This window comes from Capsicum annuum, chromosome 12 (assembly GCF_002878395.1).
Source record: "Capsicum annuum cultivar UCD-10X-F1 chromosome 12, UCD10Xv1.1, whole genome shotgun sequence".
Classification (NCBI taxonomy): Eukaryota; Viridiplantae; Streptophyta; class Magnoliopsida; order Solanales; family Solanaceae; genus Capsicum; species Capsicum annuum.
In genome coordinates, this window is record NC_061122.1 from 125818761 (window position 1) to 125843200 (window position 24440).

Genomic DNA, 24440 nt, shown 5'->3' on the forward strand with positions numbered 1-24440 from the left:
CTAGTGTGTTGCTTAAAATATTCCCTCTTAATTACGACTTGGACCCTTTGAGTTGTAGGGTCACCCATCGAGTCGTATGGAGTGAATCGTAGGGTCACCAGAGATGGGTTCTTCAGCCACTGTCTTGACTATAACTTGTGGTGATGAGTCGTAATGTGTCCTTACGAGTCTTATAGTGACCCTTAGTCACTGGCAATAATTAGCTTTTAATTAAGGGAACTTTGGACATTTATCCCTTTACCCACTTAGTCCCCCTTACATATAACACCTTGGGGCCATTATTTCAAACCATTATCAATCATAAACTCTCTCTCAACAACAACAACAACAACATACCCAGTGTATTCCCACATAGTGAGGAATCATAGACTCTCTCTTAAACTCTCTAAATTCTCCAAGGTCAAGATACTTAGGGTTTCCAAGAAGTTGATCAATTAGGGCTCTCAATGGTAATTTCTCTCCATAATTATGATACTTCCAGGCATGTTACTCTTTCTCAATTCTTATTCCATGGAAAACATGTGTTTTAAATAATTTATTTCTATGGATTTGAATGTGGGTTTTGATATAGTTGATCCTTGTATCGTTTTTCCATGATTTTTATGAGTTATTCATGCTTGGAAATTTATGTTTTGAACTAATGGGGTGCATGGGTGTGGGTATTGGAATGGGGGTCGAGGCATTCCCCCAAATTGATGTTTTGAACTTGGAGTTGGTTTGAAAAATTGTGTTCACTCAACCTACGCGTGTAAATGGCTTGGATTATGGATTTTGTCACACGATTTGACTTACCCACTTAGACTGTTGCATTGCATAGTTGGATAAACAATGAATGTGAGTTTTTTAAGGCATTAATGGCTATGTTTTGGTTGATGAAGGGTTCAAAGGCAATTCTACTTTTCCTGCGCAACGTTAGGTAGATCGGCTCGATTTGTCGGTCGTTTGTGGTGAAATGGTGAGCTTTCATTTTTTGAAATACTTGATCATTTCATTGATTTTCTTTTATAGACTAGAATTAAAGAGTTCACTTTAACATTATCATTGTCAGATTCGGGGGCATATCCCGACATTTGTTTTTTTTGGATTAGTAGAGGTTTTTGTGGATATTATTGTGGATTGGGTATTGATGTTGACACTCTTAGATGTTGAACTTATTATTTTCTATCTTGTTATATGTTAGAAATTCATCCGCTGCTAGGTATGTTATGATCTATTTGACTAGGCAATAGGGGTGGTCTTCGATCCTCGACAGACTTGAGATATCCGTCACGGCCAGACCCTGGTTCAGGTTGTCACAGTCCATGGACCAATAGAGTAAGATAAACAATGATATGCCACTTAATACCACATAAATACCAACTTAGATATTTTCCACCAAGAAAAGAACAACTAATTATATAAATACCAGGCCAAAAATATTACATAAGATCACACATTATCACACATAGCAAATAATATCTCAAAACCAACATATAACAACATAGGCCCCCACACGGGCACAAAATAGTAATAAAGCCATATGCATGATTATTTTCCACACCCATAACATGTTTTTATATCAGTAGTAACTACCCAATCCAGTCTGAAGAAAGTTAAGTCAGAACTTATCTTGAATGAAGAAAATCATATCCGAAAGCCTTCAACACGGAGCCTTCCCTTCACAAATGCACTCAAATCAACTAAAATATACAAATATAGAATATACGCGTTAAAAGGAAGCCAACGATACCAGTATTGCCTATTTTTGAATTGGGGTCAAAATGGACCCCCAAAATGGGTTTTCAAAAAATAAGGGTGAAATCAAAATTTTAGCTCAAAATATATCACCCATGATCAAAGGAATCCATAGAAGAAAAATGAAGTGAAAATGATTTAAAATTGAGGTTTAAATCGAAGAATTACTAATTTAAGCCTTTCGAGCCAAAATCCTTAAATTCCACTTTTAAAATCGAGTTTTAATAAGATTTAAATGACAAAAATTGAAGAAAAATAATTGAAATAGGATTTGAAGCTTATCCAAGCTTTAAAATAGAAGAAATCGCTCAAGAACTCAAAATCAAAGCTCAAAGTATCATAAATTATGAAAAAAAATCTAGAACATGATGTATATATTACCCATGTAATGCTAAAGCGGGCCTTGGGTCGCTCCGCTAAAGCGCCCAAGTGCCGCAAAAGTGGTACTTGCACTGATTCCAGGCCACTTAAGCAGACAAGTGGTGCTAAAGTGGCTAGCGCTTTCGCGGCCAACTTGCCGCTAAAGTGGAACTAGCTAGGCATGGCAGAGTCACTTAAGCGCCATATGGCTGCTAAAGCGCCCAAAGGGCCTCTTTAGCGGTAACACTAGTTTCAATGCATGAGTTGGAGACTTGGAATGCAGACCCCTCAAGATTTATCTAGAATTCTAAAAATACAAGTGAACTATGCTGCCTACTAAATTCATGCTCCGAACTCAAAGGCGATATTATATTTTCAAAAAAGTTTTATTTTCACAAAATTGACCCCCGTAACTCAATTTCACAACTTTCTAAACTAAGGATCGAAATGAGATACAAAATCCGTAAAACTACATCAATAATGTTACCAACCTAAAATCGACATTATCTGCTGCCACAGTCTGTTTTGCCGTCCGACACATAAAACAACAAATATTGATCGAAATCAACTACAAAGCCTTTTTAATCACCAAAAATCACAAACTTGCACAAATCACACCAAAATACATTGGAAACCATGCCGATCATGCCCACATCCCAAAAATATCACAAACCAACCACGGGTAGGGGTAAAATGGTTAAATCACATAAAAATAAATAATTCAAAAAAAATTGCCTAAAATCAAGTCATTACATCATCCACCATAAGAATCTAGTTAGTCCTCAAACTATAGCTAAAGAAAATACATGAATTAGTGAAAAAATGATGATAACTACCATGTATATCAGACTCGGCCTCCCAAGTAGCCTCATCTATAAGTCGATGTCTCCACTGGACCATAACCACTGGAATATCTCTGGAACGTAATCGTGTAATATCCCTGGCTAGAATAGAGATGGGCTCATCAACAAATGTCAACCTCTTATCAAAATAGATTGAATCCCAATGAACTACACGAGACTCATCCAAAATGTAACACCAAAGCATGGAAACATAAAAAACTGGATGGATAGCTGATAAATCTGGGGGCAATGCTAACTCATAAGCCTTATCCCTAATAGTCCAAAGAGTCTAAAAAGGTCCAATTTACCTAGGGCTAAGCTTTCCCCTCTTCCTAAACCTCATTAAGACCTTCATGGGCGATACACGAAGGAAGATTTGATCACCAACACTGAATCTCTGGGCATGAAGTCTATGATCCGTAAAACACTTTTCCCTACTTTGAGCCATTTGAAGTCTATCATGAATGACCCAAAATCTATCCAAAGACTTATGAAGCAATTATGTACCTCGAGGTATAATCTTAGAAACCTCAAACCAACCAAATAGAGAGCGACAATGCTACCATATAAAATCTTGAAAAGAGCCATCTCAATATTAGAATGGTAGCTATTATTATACACAAACTCTTCAAAAGATAGATGTTTCTCCCAGTGACCTCCAAAGTCTATAAAATAAGTGTGGAGCATATCCTCTAAAACCTGAATAGCTCACTTTGATGGACCATCGATTTGGGGGTGAAATTTGTGCTAAGATCAACCCAGCTACCTAACTCTTTCTAAAAAGTCTTCTAAAAATATGATATGATCACTGAACCTTAATCTAAAATGATAGACACTGACACACTATGGAGATGAACTATCTCTGGAATATAGATACGGGTCAACCTCTTAGTGCTGAAAAAAACATGAACCAAAATGAAAGGAGCATATTTAGTCAATTGATCGAGGTTGACTCAAACACTATCAAAACCATGAGAAGTACAAGGAAACCTAGTCACAAAGTCTATAGTGATCCTTTCTCATTTACAAATTCTATAGTGATCCTTTTAACCGCCAAAAACCATAGACTCGCATAAATCACATCGAAACGCATTGAGAACTATTCCAATCATCCCCAGACCCTAGAAGTTACACAAAGCAACCACTCGGAGGGATAAAATTATCAAATCACATAGAAATGAATAATTCACAAAAATCACCAAAAATTAAGTCATTACACCATCTTGACTAGTCGACTTAAATAAAAGAAGTGGAGACAATAAATAGTAATAATTGAATAGGTCCTGGCTTAAGTCGTTTTTATTGAAGCCAAATTACTGATATTGATTAAGCTGGGTATAAGTAATGAAAAGGAAAGAGATAAGAGACATCCAAAATTTTAATAGTATAACAAACTCTTCTCTTCTTTCCACTCTCTAGCTCTCTCTTCTTTTTTGCAAATTCCTTCCAAATATTTCTTTAGATCTGATTCTCACTTCTTTCATTGTTATACCATTCTCCCATTTTTATTAGTTTTGTTATGGTTGTAGTTCCATTTTTTGGTTTATATAAATAGAAAAATATCCCAAAACTCTTATAATTTTTATTTTTATTTTTGTTAATTTGTGTGATTTGAGATCATAATAATTGGCGCTGGAGCCATAAATGTGCAACCTGTAAAGTCAAACATGGAATAGAGGGAACCCAAATGAAGCTCATGGATGAAAATTTATTATATCATGATAAATAACTAAAAGAACAAGTTGAAAAACATAGGGGAGTGCTGGTGGCTTAGAATGACATTCAAGGAACCCTGGAGCAAATCATTGATTGACTAACAAACCTTGAGGGGAGACCAAATTAAGAGCTTAAAGGTGCTCAACCACTAGGAGATAGATTTTTGTTACTTGTACCAGGGCCAGATGGCATACTAGTTAGGTCTCCATCGATGACTATTCCACCTCCTAAATGGGAACTGCGATGATTTGAAGGACAATACCTTAGGTATGACTTTGAAAGTTCGTAGGTATTTTAACTTGTGTGGGTACCGAGAATATAATAGTGGGTGGGGCTGCAGTATAGTTGAATGTTGATGCTGAAACATGGTACATCTCATAATTTCTAAGTAGGGTTGTGGTGGCTTGGACTAAGTACAAGTAAGAATTATGTGTTAAGTTAGAGATATTATGATAGAAGATGTACTTGAATAATTAACAAGCTCACTCAAACTTGAAATATTAAGAATATTTGGTGACTTTGAGGATATGAAAGCATAAATGTTAAGTAGAATACTACTTTAAATGGATTCTCATTTTTTGTCAAGATTTGTGGGGGGATGCCAAGGTGAAAATTAAATATGTTGTGATGATGTTCATGATAGCTACTCTCAATCTTGCAATATAACAAGCTAGAATGCCAGAAAAGACAATTGAAGCTTCTAAAAGCAAGATCATAATCATAACAAAAAAGTGAAGATAGAAGAGCAATATGATATTAAGTCTTTAGAAGGATCAGTGACTATATCAAAGCTTGAGCCTAGTCCCCTCAGACTATGCCCTTAATTATGAACACAAGAAGGCTAAGACAAAAAAGTTGTCTTGGCAGATGGTTACCACCATATCAGAATAAAGATATAAGATATTTATGAGGTTGATTTCAGGACTCACATGGACCATTATGAGTTCAAGGGTATACTCTTTAGGCTAATCAATTCTCTTTCCACCTTCCAATAATTGATGAATCGAGTATTTCAATCCTTATCAATGAAATTTGTTTTGGTGTTTTTTTAATGATATCTTTATATATGGGAAGTCTTTGGAGGAACATATTGTCATAACCCAAGCCCAAGCCCTAGTCGTAATAGTCATTCCATACTAATGGAGGCCCAAGAAGACCCCTTAGCATGTCATCATAATCAGAATCTTAATAAAGTGCGGAATCTGACCCATAAAATGAAATTCCACTGAAATAAAAATCCAAAACCCAAGTCTTGTAATAAGTAATAGAAATATTTATGCACCTCAGTCTATGAAGCTTCTACCATTAAGAATGAAATTTCCTTATCCGGTAACATGGCCCTTACTATACCATAAAATGAGAGAAAGACCAATATATGGATAAAAATACCAAATTCCTTTCAAAGGATGGAGGGCTCACTACTTGCGACCAACTATCCCGCAAGAGATATTGTGAGAGTCCTAGTTCTGCATAAAACACCAAAAAATGCCTTCAAACCTACATCATTAAATGATGTAGCATCCAGGACGGTCAATACGCTGAGTACTGATATGCAACCAAGGGGAAAAGGAAAAATATTCTTATAAAGCACATCATAAAACTCATTTCATATTTATATTACATAAGTATGGGATAAGATATGAAAACCATAAAGACATTACCATTTAAAAGTTAGTTCTAAACTTCATTGTTTTCCATCGACCTTACATAACTCTAGGGTTGTATGGGTCCGGTACGACCCAATTGATAAGGCCTCAATCTATGTTTATTGCAAGAACTGAGGCTAGGCAAAAGTCATCAATAGCTTAAAGCCACATTTTTATCCTCATATTAAGATAAGAATTCGCCATCTAATTAAGGAAAGATTATCTCTATATCGATAAAACATAGGTTTCGAGCATTGGTCACAAGGACATATGCCTTCTTAGTGAACTACATATTTCTCTTTAAGCCCAATTAATACATGTTTCATAAATATGTATCCATGTAGTCTTTTTAAGGCATTCACATTTTGGTATCATTATTCCAAGACTTGAAAGTCATCCATATCATGCCGACATCATTATTATTTAACATTTTAGAATCCGAAATTCCACCTTTAAAATCATGAGTATAACAGTAATTGAGTTTCCCATAACCTTTTCAAAAATTCCATAGTACCATACGTTCAATGATACAAAGGAAGAGAGAACATTTATATTTCTTATGCAACTCCAATCTTTCAAGAGACTTACAATCATGACTTAATTATTCACCCATTTAACATTCAAATTTCAAAACATAAAGAGTTATCATAGCCATTTCATTCTCAAACCCCACATAAAAATTTAAAAATCATTCGTATAGAAAATAGAAATTATATATCAAGCTTTCTTCATAAAATCCTCAACCTTAACTTTTTAATCACTAATAAAATATACATAAATAATAGTTAAATTCACACTTTGTGATAGTAATGAAAGTAGGGTGTGTTCGATATGCTTTTGATGTATTCTACTCACTTTAAAGGTCATATTGGCTCATATGGAATTGACTTGCTTCTTGACTTAAAGATAATGATAGAGAGGCTTTTTGTAGATTTAGGGTTAATGGGACTTAGGGGAAGTGTATAAGAGTAATGGAGGATGATTTTCATCGCATATAGACTAAAATACCCCAAGGCGTGGCCTTCCTCTGTGCAGTGCGAGCCCATCGCGGGTTAAGCCCCAGTCGGCGTGAGGCCACCATGAGATTGAGGTAGTAGCCCCTCGCACTAGCTTGTGCGATGCGCGACCACACTTCGCTCTTCCTCGTGTGACTCACGATCTCATTCTATGTCCTAAACTCCCCCAAAGGTACAAAACTCATCCCACGATATTATTACTCACTCTAAGGTTCTTATAGGCTTATATCTATCTCTAAAAAAGGTGTCTGGACATACAGGGCATTACATTATCCACCCTTGAGATCATTTGTCCCTGTATGACAATTATCGATAACTTTTGCACGATAAGGAAATTTACATGAAAGATTAAGGTATGAATATAAAAAGATTGAATATGAGCATAGGACTAATACCTTAAAGATCAATGCCCAAACTACACCTCTAATTGAGGATAAAATGGTCGATTCCAAGTGAAGTAACCTAACTAAGTTGTGTTCAAACCAACATGGAAGACTTGGATGTATACGTCTGGTTTGTTAAACTCAACAGGCTGAACAGAAAGTAAATAAGGGGTTTCTAGTGATAGTATCTAACAAGTAATAGTATGTAACTAAAATACACTAGTTTCTAGACCTTATAAAATTTATTGGAATTCTGGTCTCTGGACCCAATACGACTCATGGGTTTAAGCCATACGTTGGGGTATGGATAGAGAGGTCCAGTGTATGCTGACCAGTGTTTGTTGGTGGGATGGATTTTGGTTACCAGAATAGATACAACTTAGGGGTATGAATCGTATTGGTTTGTACAGATCATCATTTGGTTTCTTAACTTAATCTTAGACTTGGTTACTTAAGTTAGATTTGAGTATGAGTGGATCACCATAATCTGTAAGCTAGGGTACGAGTCATACCCAGGACTCGTATGGTGGACAATGTGTAAATCTTCCTTGGGATTAATTTGCTAGGGGTATGGATGAGGGATACAAATCATATGCTTTGGATAGGACTTGGTTAGATGATTCGTATGCTAGAAAGTGTTGGATCAAAAGGTTGAGGCAAGGATACAAGTGCAGGGTACCACTTTTGTTAGATGGTAAAACTCATGAGGGTCAGTTGTACCCCTGGGATGGGATTTTGTGCAACTTATGTGGGGGTATTCTAAATATTTTCCAACTTATTCTAATAGGGTTCACAACTTCTAACATAATTGGGAGGTTATTTACCATATTATTCCATTCAGTAACAGTTAGAAACTCTTCTAAAACACTCTATAATTCTCTCAAAATATTTTGGGCAAGGGAAGCTAGGGTTTCAATTATAGGATTATTTTGGAGTTTGTCTTGGTGATTTCTCTCAATCATCATCTTGGTTTAAGGCATGTTCTCTCCCCTCATTGTTAATTCTAACTTGAAGCATGGTTTTATAAATGTTTTTATGATTTTATTGATTGTATGATTTTGGTTTCAAATATGAATTAGGGGTTTTGATATTAAATGGTTGGTTATGGTTTCCCATGGTTTTATTTATGCTTTTATATGCATTAATGGTGGTTTTGGATAATTGGATTGGATGGGAATGGTTTAATGGTAATTGGAATTGACTTTGGTTATATTATACCCCAATGTGTTTGATAAAATACCTATAATAATGTTTTCATTGCATTGAGTATTTTAATGGAACTTCTTCTTGTTTTAAAACTTGATAAAAGAATTATGCATGATTTAAATGGATTGCAAAGGAAAATGGCTAAATGGTTATGCTTGTGGGGTACATAAAATCCCCCATATGGATTAATATGGTAAATGGAAGGGGACTTTGAAGTCCCTCTTAAACCTATATATGGTTGGCTATGGATAGTAATTGCAAGTTTGGTTGGTATGACGATACCACCACTAAATAGCCTTGGTTAATAAATGGTAAATGGATTGGTTAGTTGCTTGGTATTATTTTTAATTGGGCAATAATGGCAGGATGTGTATCAAAGCCGTGGAAGGTAGATGTCCCAAAGGGACCAAAATTGGAAACTCATATTTGTCGATGTAAGGTTGGTATTTGTGATCGCATGCATAATTTCACACTATATTTTAGGGGATGTACTAGACTTCCCAGATTTTTCTTCCCTAGTTGTGCGACTTCACGCACTTGGGGCCTTTTAGCTCATGGAGCTGAACCTATATAGCCAGTGGGTGGTTTAGGACGACAAAGGTACATAGCCTAAGTAAAGGTTTTAAAGGCATGCTAGACCTGGTCCCCGTTTCTAGCATGGTTATATATATATGTATGGTTGTATGCATGTAGATGGTTTTACTTAGTTTTCTAAATAGAATTATTTTATCTTTATCCTGAGTTCATGCTAGCATTCACCCGCTAACCTATTTACTGGCGGCTGTATACCCATGCTATACAGGAACCGACTGTTCTACTCCTCCTACATGGTGATTTACTCAGGATTCAACATTTGGATTGAAGTGGTGAGCTTCCATCCTTTAGAATGCTCAATTTCATATTATGCATATTTTTAGGCACTTGATTTTATTTTTGATATTGGTTTTGGCCATGGTTGGGGGCATGTCCCAATCAAATTTTATTACTCCTTTGGTTAGAGTCTTTGTGGTATTACTATAGGTTAGAATGGACGAGATCGATATATATGTCAACCTTAGCATTGGTATTGGTATTGGTATTGAAGCTTGCATCATCAGACATAATTTCTTACTTTTCCATCATATTTTATTTTGGGATTAATTACATTATATTTTGGAAAATCTTTCGTTATGGCCTAGTTTATCGCCCTTATTTCAATATCGGTTTGGTATGGTTGGATTATTAGTATGGGATTGTTGGATTCAGTTGGATCGGTCACAGTTGTGATCTTATCCCGGAGTCTTCATGTGTGCCATTAAGCTACTTGTTACATGCTCAAAATTTTGCCAACTCAGGGCAGGCAGCTCGAGGTTGGGTTGGGTAACAATAGTGATCTTCGGTCCTGGTCAGACTTGGATACCCATTACAACAAGGTCCCTGGTCGGGTCATGTTATGTTGGTATCAAATCCTAGGTTCATGGTCAATTGGGAGTCGAGAAATTCGTGTTGAGTAGAGTCTCTTTTAGGGTGTGTAATGCGCCATACTCATAAGGGAGAGACTACAAGGAATTTAGCAATGTCTCACTTTCTTCATATTTTTTTCTCAAGCTGGAATCTTCTTAAATCCTTGTTTGTTTCTCTTTCAGATCATGTCTCATAGATGTGGAACACAAAGATATTCTTCTATCCTATTTGGGGTAATGTTGAAGGGGTGCATCCTACTTCTAGGGTTCATCATCTATCTCACGGTCCTATCCCTGATAGTTCTAGAGTTCCACTGATCGCTACTAGTACCCCTTAAGGTAAGGTAACTAATACAAAATTTTGTCAATCTATTTATGTTATTGCTCAGATGGTTGCTGCTCTGGTTGAGCGGGGTACGACTAGTGCTTTGTCTATTGAGGCCATAAGGGTTGGCAAATTTATGAAGATAGGTCCTTTTATTTTTTTTGGAGTGAAGGTAAAGGAGGATCTATAGGGCTTCTTGGATGAAATGGAAAAGATATTTTGGGTGATACCGGCTAAAAATGTGGAGAGTGTAAACTTTATAGCTTATCAGCTTAAAGATATTGCATATCATTGGTATAAAGAGTGGAACACGGATAGGGGTGATGTAGAAGAATCAGTCTTGTGGGATACTTTTTCTAAGGCCTTCTTGGATCGATTATTTCCTCAAGAGTTGAGGGAAGAAAATATGGAATAGTTTGTGAACCTCAAGCAAGGGAAGATGTCTATCGAGGAATATGCCTTCAAGTTTCACAAATTGTCAAGGTATGCTCCTGATTTAGTTGCTGACATGTGGGCAAAATGAGGAAGTTTGCTTCTAGGTTAAATCAGGATTTGATTTTGGAGAGCAAGACTGTCTTGCTAATTAGAGATATGGATATCTCTAGGTTGATTATTTATATGCAACAAATAGAGGATGACAAGAGAAAGCAGACAGAGTTTGGGGAATAAACAGGGCAAGAGGAGTAGGTTTTCTGACCAGGGAGGTACTCAGTCTTAGGATAGTCAGGATGGTGGTAAATGTCAGAAAAAGAAGTGGGGGAGTTCTAGTTCCTACTCTTCTGCTAGTGCTATTCACTAGGTGGGTGACAAGCGTCAGTAAGGTGGTGACAATTTTTTGGCACACGGTGCCTAATCTTAAGAAAATGGAGGTCAGTCAGTTTCTTCATGCTATTCTTATTAGTTCTATGGTCTTCCTCATTGGGGTTATTGCGATGATAAAAGGGACAAATACTTCAAATGTAGCCATGCAGTCCATCGGCTCAGGGGTTTTCTAGTTAATAAGGTTGCTATAGGGGCAAATAAGATTTCTGTGGCTTTATCTTCTTCTCCTACACCTGATGTTATGGGATCTACTTCTTTTACTGCTCCTAGTTCTAGTGTTGTTCGAAATAGATTGTGTGCTTTGGCATCCCGACAGGAATCTGAGGTATCACCTGATATTGTTACTGGTACGTTACAACTTTTCTCTTATGATGTATATTATTTTATTGATCCAGGGTCCACTCTTTCCTATGTGACTCCTTATGTGGTTGTAACTTTTGGTTTTGATCTGAAAGTTATTTTAGATCCTCTTTTTATTTCTACCCAAGTTGGTGACTCGATTATTTCTAAAAGAGTCTATAGGTTCTGTGTGGTATCTGTTGGTAGTAAACAGTCGTTGGTGGATCTGTTTGAGTTGGGTATGGTGGATTTCAATATTATTCTGGGCATGGATTGGTTGCACTCTTGTTATGCGTCCTTAGATTATTGGACCCGTAGGGTTTTCTTTTGGTTCACTGGTTAATCGATTATATAATGGGAGGGTGGTCCTTCCTCTCCTAGAGGGAGATTTATTTCTTATCTTAGAGCTCGAAGGTTAATCTCTATAGGTTATCTTTATCACTTGGTCCAGGTTAAAGATTCTAACTCGAAAGGCCCTTCTTTCTAGCCAATTCCAGTGGTTAATGAGTTTTCATATGCCTTTCCAGATGATCTTCTAAGTGTTCCTTTAGATAAAGAAATCAAGTTTGGTGTTGACTTGGTTCTGGACACTCATCCAATTTCTATTCCTCCATATAGAATGGCACCGGTTGAGTTGAAGAAACTCAAAGAGCAACTTAAGGATTTTCGGGATAAGGAGTTTATTCATCCTTGTGTATCTCCATGGGGTGCACTGGTGTTGTTTGTGCACAAGAAGGGTGGTTTCCTTCGGATATCTATTGACTATAGGCAGTTGAACTAGGTGATAGTCAAGAACAAATATCCTCTTCAAGGGATAAATGATCTGTTTGATCACTTGCACGATGCCAAGTTATTTTCTAAGATAGATCTTCAATTTGGGTACCATTATCTAAAGATTAGGAAGGTGGATATCCTTAAGATGGCTTTTCATACTTGATATGGGCACTTTGAATTTTTGGTAATGTCATTTGGGTTGACTAATGCTCCAGCGACATTTATGGATCTGATGAATAGGGGTTTTTGTCAGTATTTGTATATCTTTGTTATTGTTGTTATTGTGTTTATTGATGACATTTTTGTTAATTCGAAGAGTAAGGTGGATCATGCAATCACCTCCGCATGGTGTTGCAGACCTTAAAAAATCAACAATTGTATTCCAAGTCCTCCAAGTGTAACTTTCTTAGGTCATATTGTTTTGAGTAAGGGGATCATGATTGATTCGTAAAAAGTTGTTGTGGTGAAGAGGCAACCTAGACCCATGGCTCCATCCAATATTCGGAGCTTCTTGGGTTTAGCCGGGTGTTATAGGTAGTTTGTGGGAAGCTTTTCATCGATAGCTACTCATTTGCCTAAGTTAACGTAGAAGAAGGTCAAGTTTTCTTGGTCAGATGCATGTAAAGAGAGTTTTGTGAAGTTGAAGGATAAGTTAACTTCGGATCCAATTTTGAATTTGTCGAAAGGCAATGATGGGTTTGTGGTTTATTGTGATGCATTTCGGGTAGGGCTTGGTTGTGTTTTGATGCAGCATGGGAAGTTGATTATCTATGCTTCTAGGAAGTTGAAAGTGCATGAGAGGAATTATCCTACTCATGATTTGGATCTGTTGGTAGTTGTGTTTGCTTTGAAAATATGGCGGCATTATTTGTATGGTGTGCATATGGATATCTTTTCTAATCATAAGAGTCTATAGTATGTGTTCACTCAGAAGGGGCTTAATTTTAGGCATTGTTCACTCAAAAGGAGCTTAATTTCAAGAAGAGAAGATGGCTTAAACTTCTCAAGGACTATGATATGAGTCTTCACTACCACCCAGGTAAAGCTAACGTGGTTGCTGATGCTCTTAGAAGGTTATTCATAGGGAGTTTGGTTCATGTGGAGGAAGGAAAATGGGAATTAGTGAAGGATATTAACCACATGGCTAATCTTAGAGTTCGTCTCTTAGACTCCAAGGATAGTGATGTGATAGTGCAAGAGGTTTTTCAATCGTTTCTTGGTGCGGAGATTAAGGAAAAACAAGTGTTAGATCCTATTTTTACAAAAATTAAGAGTGACATTAGAGGTAAAAGGTAGTGGTGTTTGAGATCAGTGGTGATGGTTATTTATGGTACCAAAGGAGGTTGTGTGTTCTTGATGTTGATGGTTTGCGACAAAGGGTTTTGGATGAGATGCATGAATCGTGCTATGTTGTTCATCCCTGCTCAGCTAAGATGTATCATGATGTCAAGGATATCTATTGGTGGAATGCCATGAAGACGGACGTGGCCGATTTTGTGGCCAAGTGTATAGTATGTCAACAAGTTAAGGTTGAGCACATGAGGCATGGAGGGTTGTATCAAGAAATTGAATTGCTCGAGTGGAAATGGAAAGTGATCAATATTGACTTTGTTAACGGTCTTACTTGATCTCGGGATCAATATGAATTGATTTGGGTCATCGTGGATAGGATGACTAAGTTTGCCCACTTTTTGCTAGTATGAACTACCTTCTCGGTAGAGGATTATGCGAAGCTGTATCTTCAGGAGATTGCGAACCTACATGGGGTACCTATTTTAATTATTTCTGATCATGGTACGCAGTTTACATCTCACTTCTGGCAATCTTTTCAGAGAGGGTTAGGGAGTAAGTTTAGTTTGAGTACTGCTTTCCACCTGCAGACGGATGGGCAAATGGAGAGAACTATTCAGACATTGGAGGATATGTTCCGGCCTTGTGTAATTGATTATGGTGGAAATTAGGTTGAGCATCTACCTTTGGTGGAGTTTGGTTACAATAATAGCATCATTCTAGTATTGGTATGGCTCCTTTTAAGGCATTGTATAGTAGGAGGTGTAGATCTCCTATTAGTTGGTTTGAGCTTGGTGAGTCGGATATGTTTAGTCCTGACTTGGTTTAGCAGGCTATGGAAAAGGTGAAGGTATGTGTCTTCAACACATCTTTATTTTCAGAGTTCATCAAAGGAAAGATTAATATCATTTCCTCTTTGTTTTCAAATATTGTTAAAGATTGGAAATATATTTGATAATGCAAATGACTCGTACATGTGGTTACCTCTACCTTGTCGGTCATTCGGGGATAAAGGTTACTAGTGGGGGAGATTGAAACACCTTGGTTTCTGGACCTTAGAAAATATCTTTGAATTCTGATCTCTGAACCCAATATGAATCATGGGTACGAGCCGTATATTGGGGTACGGATGGTATGGTCCAGTCGTTTGCTGACCAGTGTTGGTAAGATGGATTTTTGTTACTGGAATGGATATGATTAGGGGTACAAGTCGTATTGGTGGGTATGGATCATTTGGTTCCTTAACTTAATCTTAGACTTGGTTACTTATGTTGGATTTGAGTATGAGTGGCTCACCATGAGCCATAAGCAAAGGTACGAGTCGTACCGAGGACTCATATGGTTGATAGTGTCTAAATCTTCCTTGGTAATAATCTGCCAGGGGTACGGATGAAGGGTACGGATCATGTCCTTTGGATACGACTTGGTTGGATGAGTCGTATGCTCGACAGTGTTGAATCTGAAAGTTGAGGCTAGGATACGAGTGTAGGGTACCACTCGAATTAGAGGGTATGACTCATGAGGGTCAGTCGTACCCCTAGGACGGGATTTTGTGCAACTTAAGTGGGGCTATTCCTAACATTTCCCCATTTATCTTATTAAGGTCCCATAACTTTAATCTACTTGGGAGGTTAATTACCCTAATATTCCATTTATTAACACATAGAAACTCTTCTAAAACACTATAATTCTCTCAAAGCTTTTGGGCAAGGGAGGCTAGGGTTACAACTAGAGGATTGAATTGCGGCTTGTCTTGGTGATTTCTCTCCATCAATATCTTGGTTTAAGGTGTGTTATTGTCACACCCTGAACCGAGGCCCTAGCCATGACGGGTATCCCTAACCATAAAGGACCGAGATCCCTTCTCTAACTGGCAATCATATATACAATTTATATACTGAAAGGAAATGCGAAAAACAAGACAAATGGAAACATGGTCATTTTACTAGTTCGATTGAGCAATGCGGACATAAGTTTAATAAAACGTAAACCATCTAATACAAGTTTATGAAATCTCTACTACAAATGGAAACAACAGTCTATCTGAAACCAGGACAAGGCCCCCAGTCGGACCATGAACTAAAACCAAATTAGATCAACATATGTGAACAAGACCCCTTCTGATGTAAGGGACGCTTACCAACTCTGAATATCTGACAACAATCTACTGTTTATCAGGACTTCTAGACTGGGCCTCAGTACCTGAAATATAGGGGGTTAATACAAATGTACTGGTACGTAAAACAATCCAAAAACAAAATACTGATATATAACATAATTGAGAGCATTACATAAAAGACATGTCGTCATAGAACATTTGAAAATACATGGGCATAATTTGGTGAGTTTCAAAACATTTTTGTAAATCAAAACCTAACTCTTTGTCTTACTTTTAAGCTAAGTGGTACACCCTACAATTTTGATATTCCACGGGCTATATGGAATCTGCCCTTGACTCGGCGGCCAAGTCCCCAACCCAAGTTTGCCATAAAGGTTGGAGTTTCTGATTTTGATATGCCACGGCACTAGGCTAGCATATAATCCCTCTATGGGGACATAATAAAACTGTATCGGTAAAACACTTTTTGGGCATTGAGTTATCTAAACTCTTGCCTTCTTCGGGTAACCACCTAACCCTCTTTAAGCCCATTTTTAGTCTGTTCTAAACATGCATCTTTCAATAATAAAATTCTGAAAATTTGAATAAAATCTGAATTATATTTTGTTCTAAGTCTGTTATGGCATTATCTGCTTTGGTATAGTCATACCAAGAGTTGCAAGTCATATACACAACCATATCATAATATGCTTAGTTCTCCCACTACAATCAAGTCAGTTGACAACCAAAAATTTTAAAAATACAATAAAGTTCTTATTTCAAAATATATGTCAAACTACACAAAGATTCTGTCTTTTCAACATTTCAACAAATGATGGTAAATTTCTCAAAAGAATCAAGAAATTCTTTCGATTATCACATTTAGCATTTACAAACAAAATAATATCCCTCTCTTCAATTTCCAACCAATTTAAAGTTCGTAAATGATAGTAAAACCCTTGGCTCATGCTTTAAGACATGCAATTGAATAACCGTTAACTTGTAAATCAAGGAGTAACTGATAACGCTCAAACTACACCTCTCTTATGAGAATGTAAGCGATCGTTGTCAATATATAACCCAATTAGATTGGGGTCGAATCCCACACGAAATATGGTGTCGATTTAAGTTTTTTGTGAGTAAATCTACTGATAGTTAGCAAGTTCCTATGAATGGGTTTTTCTTGGAAATTATCAATAATTATGTCTGACTTCAGTTTCAGTGTTTGTAAACAATATGATATGGAGAACCAGAGTTATGTTCACTATAGGTGTTGGGATTTGACAGACGCTAGTAACGATTCAAGATTCTTGTGGTATGTAGGAACAATAGACTATCCTCGTCGAAGTTATGTCTAAATGTTTCTCACCCTATTTAGACATTTAACCACCAAATTTTTTCGAACTTAGGGAATTTATATTTCATAACAGGATGTTATCTCAAGTAAATTAATCTTGTTGCAACATTAATTATTAAATGGAAGTTCGATGCTTCCAAGTCCCTGTTGATAATTCGCTTCTTACTAGGGTTGATTTCTTATCTCAAGGAAATCAAATCTCAAGGAAATCACTAGTAAGCAAGGCCTATTGTTTGCAACCAATAGTCAGAATATAAAATAATGGCATTAACAAGAAGTTTCTACCACTGTTAGACTCTTGAACACTTAGTTACGTTACAAACCCAAACCCATAGATCCCACAACTTGGGTTAAAGGAATTCGCTACTCATAAAGTAGAAAGCAAGAAAACCAATTGTATTCATAGTTCGATAGATGATAACTTACAGAATGATGAATGTTAACAAATGTTTCTCCTTCTAAACACAATAGAAAATCCCAAAAAAGTAATAGTGATTTCTCCAAAAGTAAACTGTAAGGTTTTAGAGAAAACTAGAGAGAAAACTTGATGAAAACATGAAGTTCAAGATTCCCCGAAAAACCCTAAATTATGCCTGAAATACTTTATCCTAATGATGGAAATAAATCACAGATTACAGATCTTTTCTCGCACAGGCGACGATGAAGTGTGATGCCTCATTAGGAGTCTGACGACCTATCAGAAATGTCATCAGCTTCTTCTCCAAGTTTGATGATTTCTGCCTTAGGATGACGATGACACTTTGACGGCTTATGAGGAGTCTAACAACTTATCAGAATTGTCGTCAGGTCCTCTTCCACTTTCATGATTTCTGCCTTGGATGGCGACATTCCTGATAGCTTATCAGACACCTGACGGCTTATTAGAGATGTCGTCACACTTTTACTCCTATTACCTCACACTATCTATTGCTGATGATGATTTTTATAACTTATCACAAAGTTGAGGACTTATTAAAATTGTCTTCGTTTCTTCACTTCAATTTCTCAAGCATTGCCTAAGCCTGATGGCTTATGACAACTCTGACGGCCTATCACAAGTAATCGTCACTTCTTCCAGCTGAATCACATTATCTGTCTAAGGATGAAGGCATCTCTGATAGCTTATCACAAGGCTGACAACTTATTGGATAAGTCATCAGCTATACTTCCCTCTCTACTTGCTTAGAAATCAACTCTATTACTTCCATTATTGTTGGTTCTCTTGCATTTTAACTTTTACTGCAATATCAAAGAGAAAACAATCAAAAACAACAAAAGTTGCTTAAGACTTTGCAATTATTCTCAGTTAAAAGCCTCAAATGTGTTAGCATCTGCTCACACATCAATACCCTTAACTTAAAATAATTGCTTGTCCTCAAGCAACTAAAGCACAACCAAAAGGACACAAAGTATATTCGGCAGTCAACCATCCATATTATCTCAAAACATCTTCACCTTCTCCAAGGTCAATTAATTTTAAAAAAAAAACTGTGCATATTATTGAAAAACAACAATGCGACACATTGGAATCAAGATATGGCATCAATTCAGCAACAACAACCATGCATGTACCAAGATTACACTAGCCAAACAAGTTAGAAACTAGCAACGTAATAAGTGTGCCCTCACTACAAAGAAGTCCCACTTTACTTATATCAGACATCACATATGTAACCATGGGGGCAATCAAAAGACGCTTACTTTCAGAATGAAGTTCCAATCAATGTATGCCAAATACCATAGGCCTGCCCTTATTTTCATTACCAAGATTTTCAGATAGGTCAGCTAGGATCACTATAGGTCTTCTTTTTAGCTTGTAATGTAGACTAGGGGCTGGTATGATACTCGATGATATTTAAAGTGACTAAGCCTCGTTGACACTACACTAGCTTCTGGGGTCTCACTTATTAACCTTTTTCTATTTTTCTCTTTTCTTGATCACACATATTCAGGATGGGTGCGGTCTTTTGTACAATCACTTTTTTTTCACAACTTTTCTTTTGTTGTTCTTTTCTACCTCACCCAGATTTTTATTCTTTTCTTTTATTCTACCTTTATTTATACTCATTTTACATCACGCACCCCTATGATAACAACTCTCAACTTAGATCATTTGCCTAAGTCAAGGTGCACAGTGTCCAAGGAGGACCAGGGCCAAAACAGGTTCATTATGATATAAATGGGACGATGATAGGTATCATAAAAAGAAATAGGCCATTCAGGCTCAAAATAGGGATCAAGGGATATTATGCATACAGGAAAGGTAATTTAGGCTAAAAGTAGGCTAATATCAAAACGGCCTATGATCCTTTCCTAACCCCTATCCTTTAACCTAGGTAAGACTAACCGGTCAAGTTCTGGATTTAACATACAAAGAAAAGTAAGTAAAATCTCACACGCATATGGCACACAAGTATATCACAAGTTACTACTTATCCAATTCATGCAATGGTTTAGCAATGATTATCAAGTCACTATAACTAATACCATAACAAGATGCACAGTGGTCATAATTAGATGTAAATCACACAGTTAAACAATTAGACCATTTGAGAGGTGTTCAAAAAATAACAAAACTATGTTAACTACCTCAGGTACTTGTATTTCTCCTAGTCAACTACAAAATGTTACAATAATAACTCACTCTACACCCACAACTTAAAATCAAAGAAAAACTAAACTAAGGGTTAGGGTATACCTAGATTAGATCAAGCACGGGGATCATGGGTTGCCTCCTATGTAGCACCTGATTTAACATTGTGGCATGACTCAAGTATCTCGATTACTTCATACTTCATCGAGATAGATAGTAGCAATACTTTTCATCGAGTTTTTTGGACTGATATAAAGTTTGACTCATTGCCCATTAACCTTGAAGATGCTGCCGTCTTCATTTTTAAGTTCTACTACTCCAGATGGGTAGACTTGACTAACTCTAAACGGGCTTGACCACTTGGATTTAAGCTTACCTAGGAACAGTTTGAGTGTGGAATTAAACAGAAACACCAAGTCACCTTTTTTGGAAATCTCATTTCTCAATCCTCTAATCATGATACTTCTTTATCTTTTCTTTGTATAGGTTTGCTCTTTCATATGAAATTCATCCATCTCATTCAGTTTCCCCAATCTTAGCTCTGCTGCCTCCTTCCAATTCAACTTTAACCTTTTGAGTGCCCATGAAGCCTTGTGCTTCAGCTCTATTGGTAAGTGGCATGCTTTGCCATAGACTAACTAGAATGGTGACATGCCAATGGGTGTCTTGAAAGCAGTTCAATATGCCCACAAGGCATCATCGAGCTTTCGAGACCATCTTGCCGACTAGTGTTCACCGTTTTGGCTAGGATGACTTTAATCTTGTGATTAGACACCTCCACTTGTACATAGTTTGTGGGTGATATGGAGTGGCTACTCTATGCTGTTTCACCCCATTTTTTGGTAAGGCAGCTCAAAACACTTTGTTGCAAAAATGAGATCCTCCATCACTTATAATAGTATGTAGTACTCCAAAGTGAGAAAAGATGTTCTTCTTGAGAAAAGCAACAACCCTCTTTCCTTCATTATTAGACAAGGCAACAGCTTCGACCTATTTCAAGACATAATCAACAACAACTAGAGTGTACATCATCCCATACAACTCATAAAAGGACCCATGAAATCAATGCCCTAGACGTCAAATAATTCCACTTCAAGCACCTTAGTCAAAGGTATGTCATATATTTTGGAGATCGACCCCTACCTCTGACATTGGTCGCACTTCAGCACAAACTCGTGAGCATCTTTGAACAATGTTGGCCAATAGTATCCACTCTGCAATAGCTTTCTATCCGTTCAGTCACCTATATGTTGACCTCCAACTGGGGAAGCATGACACGCTTCCAATATACATAATACATCCACTTCTGGCACACATCTTCTTATAATATTGTCACCACATCACCAAAAAAGATACGGCTCATCCCAAAAGTAGTTTGTTACATCATGAAGGAATTTCTTTCTTTGATGGATGGAAAGATTTTATGGAATGACTTAACTCACAACATAATTTACAAAATTAGCATACCAAGGCATTTTCTCCATAGCAGCAGACAAGATCTCCTCATTAAGAAATGCATCATTTATCTCTATTTCCTCACTAACTTCCTTCTCACCTTCTATTCTAGACAGATGATCCACAACTTGGTTTTCGCAACCCTTCCTATCTTTGACTTTAAAGTCAAATTCTTGTAGCAGAAACACCCATCTAATTAGCCTTAGTTTTGCATCCTTATTAGCCATCAAATACCTTAAGGCTGCATGGTCAGTATGGACCACCACCTTGATCCCAAGCAGGTAAGCCCTAAATTTCTCAAAAGCATACACTACAGCTAGGAGTTCCTGTTTAGTGATGGTGTAGTTCATTTGCGCCCCATTTAGTGCTTTGCTGGCATAATATATTGGATAAAATAGTTTGTACTTTTTTTGTCCCAATACAGCTCCAAGGGCAACACCGCTTGCATCACACATGATCTCAAATGATTTTGACCAGTCTGGTGAACAATGATAGGGGCCTCGACTAGCTTCTTTTTAAGGTATTTAAATGCCTTCAAGCAATTATCATTGAAGCAGAACTTCACTTCTTTCTCCAAAAGTTTGCAAAGTGGATTTGCAACCTTCAAGAAGTCTCTTATAAACCTCCGGTAAAAGCTAACATGTTGAAGAAAACTACGCACTCCTTTCACTGAAATGGGAGGTGGTAGTTTCTCAATAACTTCAACCTTGGCTCGATCAACCTTTATCCCTTTTGCTGAAATTTTATGCTCAATAACGATGCCCTTCTTTACCATAAAGTGGCATTTCTCCTAATTAAGAACCAAATTGAATTCAACACATTGTTGTAAGGCCATACTCAGGTTTGCCGAACACAGATCAAATGAATCTCCCACCATAGAGAAATCATGCTTGAACACCTCTAATGTGTCCTCCACTATATCTGAGAAAATAAACATTATGCACCCCTGGAAAGTAGCGGGTGCATTGCATAACACAAATGACATCCTTTTAAATGCAAAGGTACCATATGGGCATGTGAATGTCGTTTTCTCCTGATCTTCAAGAGCAATACAGATCTAGTTATATCCATAATAACTATCAAAGAAGCAATACCAACCCTTTTTGGCCAATCGATAAAGCATTTGGTCCATAAAAGGCATCGGGAAGTGGTTTTTCGAAGTCCATGAGTTTAGTTTGCAATAGTCCATGCAAACTCTCCACCCAGTCATAGGACTAAGTGGAATCAACTCATTCCTTTCATTTGCAACAGTAGTCATGCCCACTTATTTTAGGCACCATTGAACAAGGCTCATCCATTTACTATCAAAAATAGGGTAAACCAATCTTGCATCCAACCACTTAATAATTTCCTTCTTAACCACCTCTTGTATTGGTGGGTTGAGATGACGCTGGTACTTGATGGTTGGAGTACAATCTTCCTCAAGTTGTATTTTATTCGTGCAGACGCCAGGAGAAATACCAATAATATCTACGATAGTCCATCCTATTACTCTTTTGTACCTCTGAAGTACTGAAATAAGTGCTTTTACTTGCTGCTCACCCAAATCAGTTGCAATAATAATGGGTAGCATGTTTCCATTGCCTAAAACCATGTACCTTAAATGCCCTGGCAGCTCTTTTAATTCCAACACCAGTGGCTTTTTGATGGATGGCTTAGCCGGTAGTGTTGATTGATTAACAAGATCAAGATCTAACTTCTTAGGAGCATAAGAGTATGAACCTATTCCTGACAAAGCACAAACAGTCTTATCATACTTCTCAATTCCTTCACAATTAAAATTTATCAAAACTGCGGCTAAAGGCTCGACAACAAATTTCTCCTTTATTGACATCTCCTTCTCATCCTCATAATATACATCAACAATTGAGAGCAAACCCATTTCTTTATGCTGCTTCTTTGATTGACATACATCAAATTGGATCACCTCATCATTCATCCTAAATAAGAGCTCATTATCTCGCAAATCAATCAATATACTTTTGGTTGCGAGGAAAGGTCGACCTAAGATTATGGCACCTCGAAGTCCACCTCGCAGTCAAGAATGATGAAATCCACAGGAAATATGAAGCTAGCTACCTTTACCAACAAATCATACAAAATAACAATAGGTTATTTTACCAACCTATCCACCATCATGAGTTGAATGTTAGTGGGCGTGGGATTTCCCAAACCCAACTTTTTATATACAGCCAGTGACATTAGATTAATGCTTACTTCCAGATCACATAAGGCCTTAGCGAATTCCAGAGACCTAACCGTATAAGGAACAAACAATACTATAATAGCACTATAATGATGGACATCTTTCTTCTTCCGCACCAAGGACATCGTAGAAATAGCACTATAATGAAGGAGATTATCCTCCGGTTCATAGCTTAACGCTCTTTTCTTCGTCGCAAGGTCCTTCATAAATTTATCATACCTTGGCATTTTCTCGAGTGCCTCCACCAAAGGTACATTTATTGTTAACTGCTTTAACATTGCCATGAATTTACTTAATTTATGTCGTCAACCTTCTTCTTTAATCTGTAAGGAAAGGGAGGTGGTAGTCTTGGGTGAGTTTTAACCACTACTTCCTTTTCCTTCTCTTTCCCCTTTTCCAACTCATCAACCTGCTGATGATTAGAAGGGATATCAATGCCATCCAGCTTCTTAGATTTCACTGGATTATCTTTTTCAAGTTCACCATCTACTTTAATCACATTTTCAACTCCACCTTTGCCCATAAAAAAGCCAGGTAATATCTTACCACTTCTAGTGGTCATCTCTGTACTTGAGCCATCATTCTGTGGATTATAAATTGTATCACTAGGTAACTTTCCACTCTTTCTCTAGTTCAGCACTGTAGAGAGTTGGCTCATTTGCTGTTCCAGCTGTTTGATCGAAGTGGAGTGCGAGTTTACCAACTGGCTCATAGAGAAAAGATCGGTCTTCATGGTAGTCACCCCTGAGTTGGTAGCATCCACTCCTTTTAATAATTTAGCCATCATGTCCTTCATGGACTTCTTTTTAGAACTTGTTGTAGTAGCCTCACGATTT

The 24440-nt window shown here is 37.2% G+C and overlaps 1 long non-coding RNA gene across 1 annotated transcript; it reads left to right on the forward strand.

Annotated features, from left to right (window-relative positions):
• The first annotated feature begins 503 nt into the window (after positions 1-503).
• LOC107849718 lies at positions 504-9999 on the forward strand. The gene is made up of 2 exons (XR_001668248.2): positions 504-955; positions 9706-9999. It is a non-coding gene; the product is annotated as an uncharacterized LOC107849718 (long non-coding RNA).
• Positions 10000-24440: the final 14441 nt, after the last annotated feature.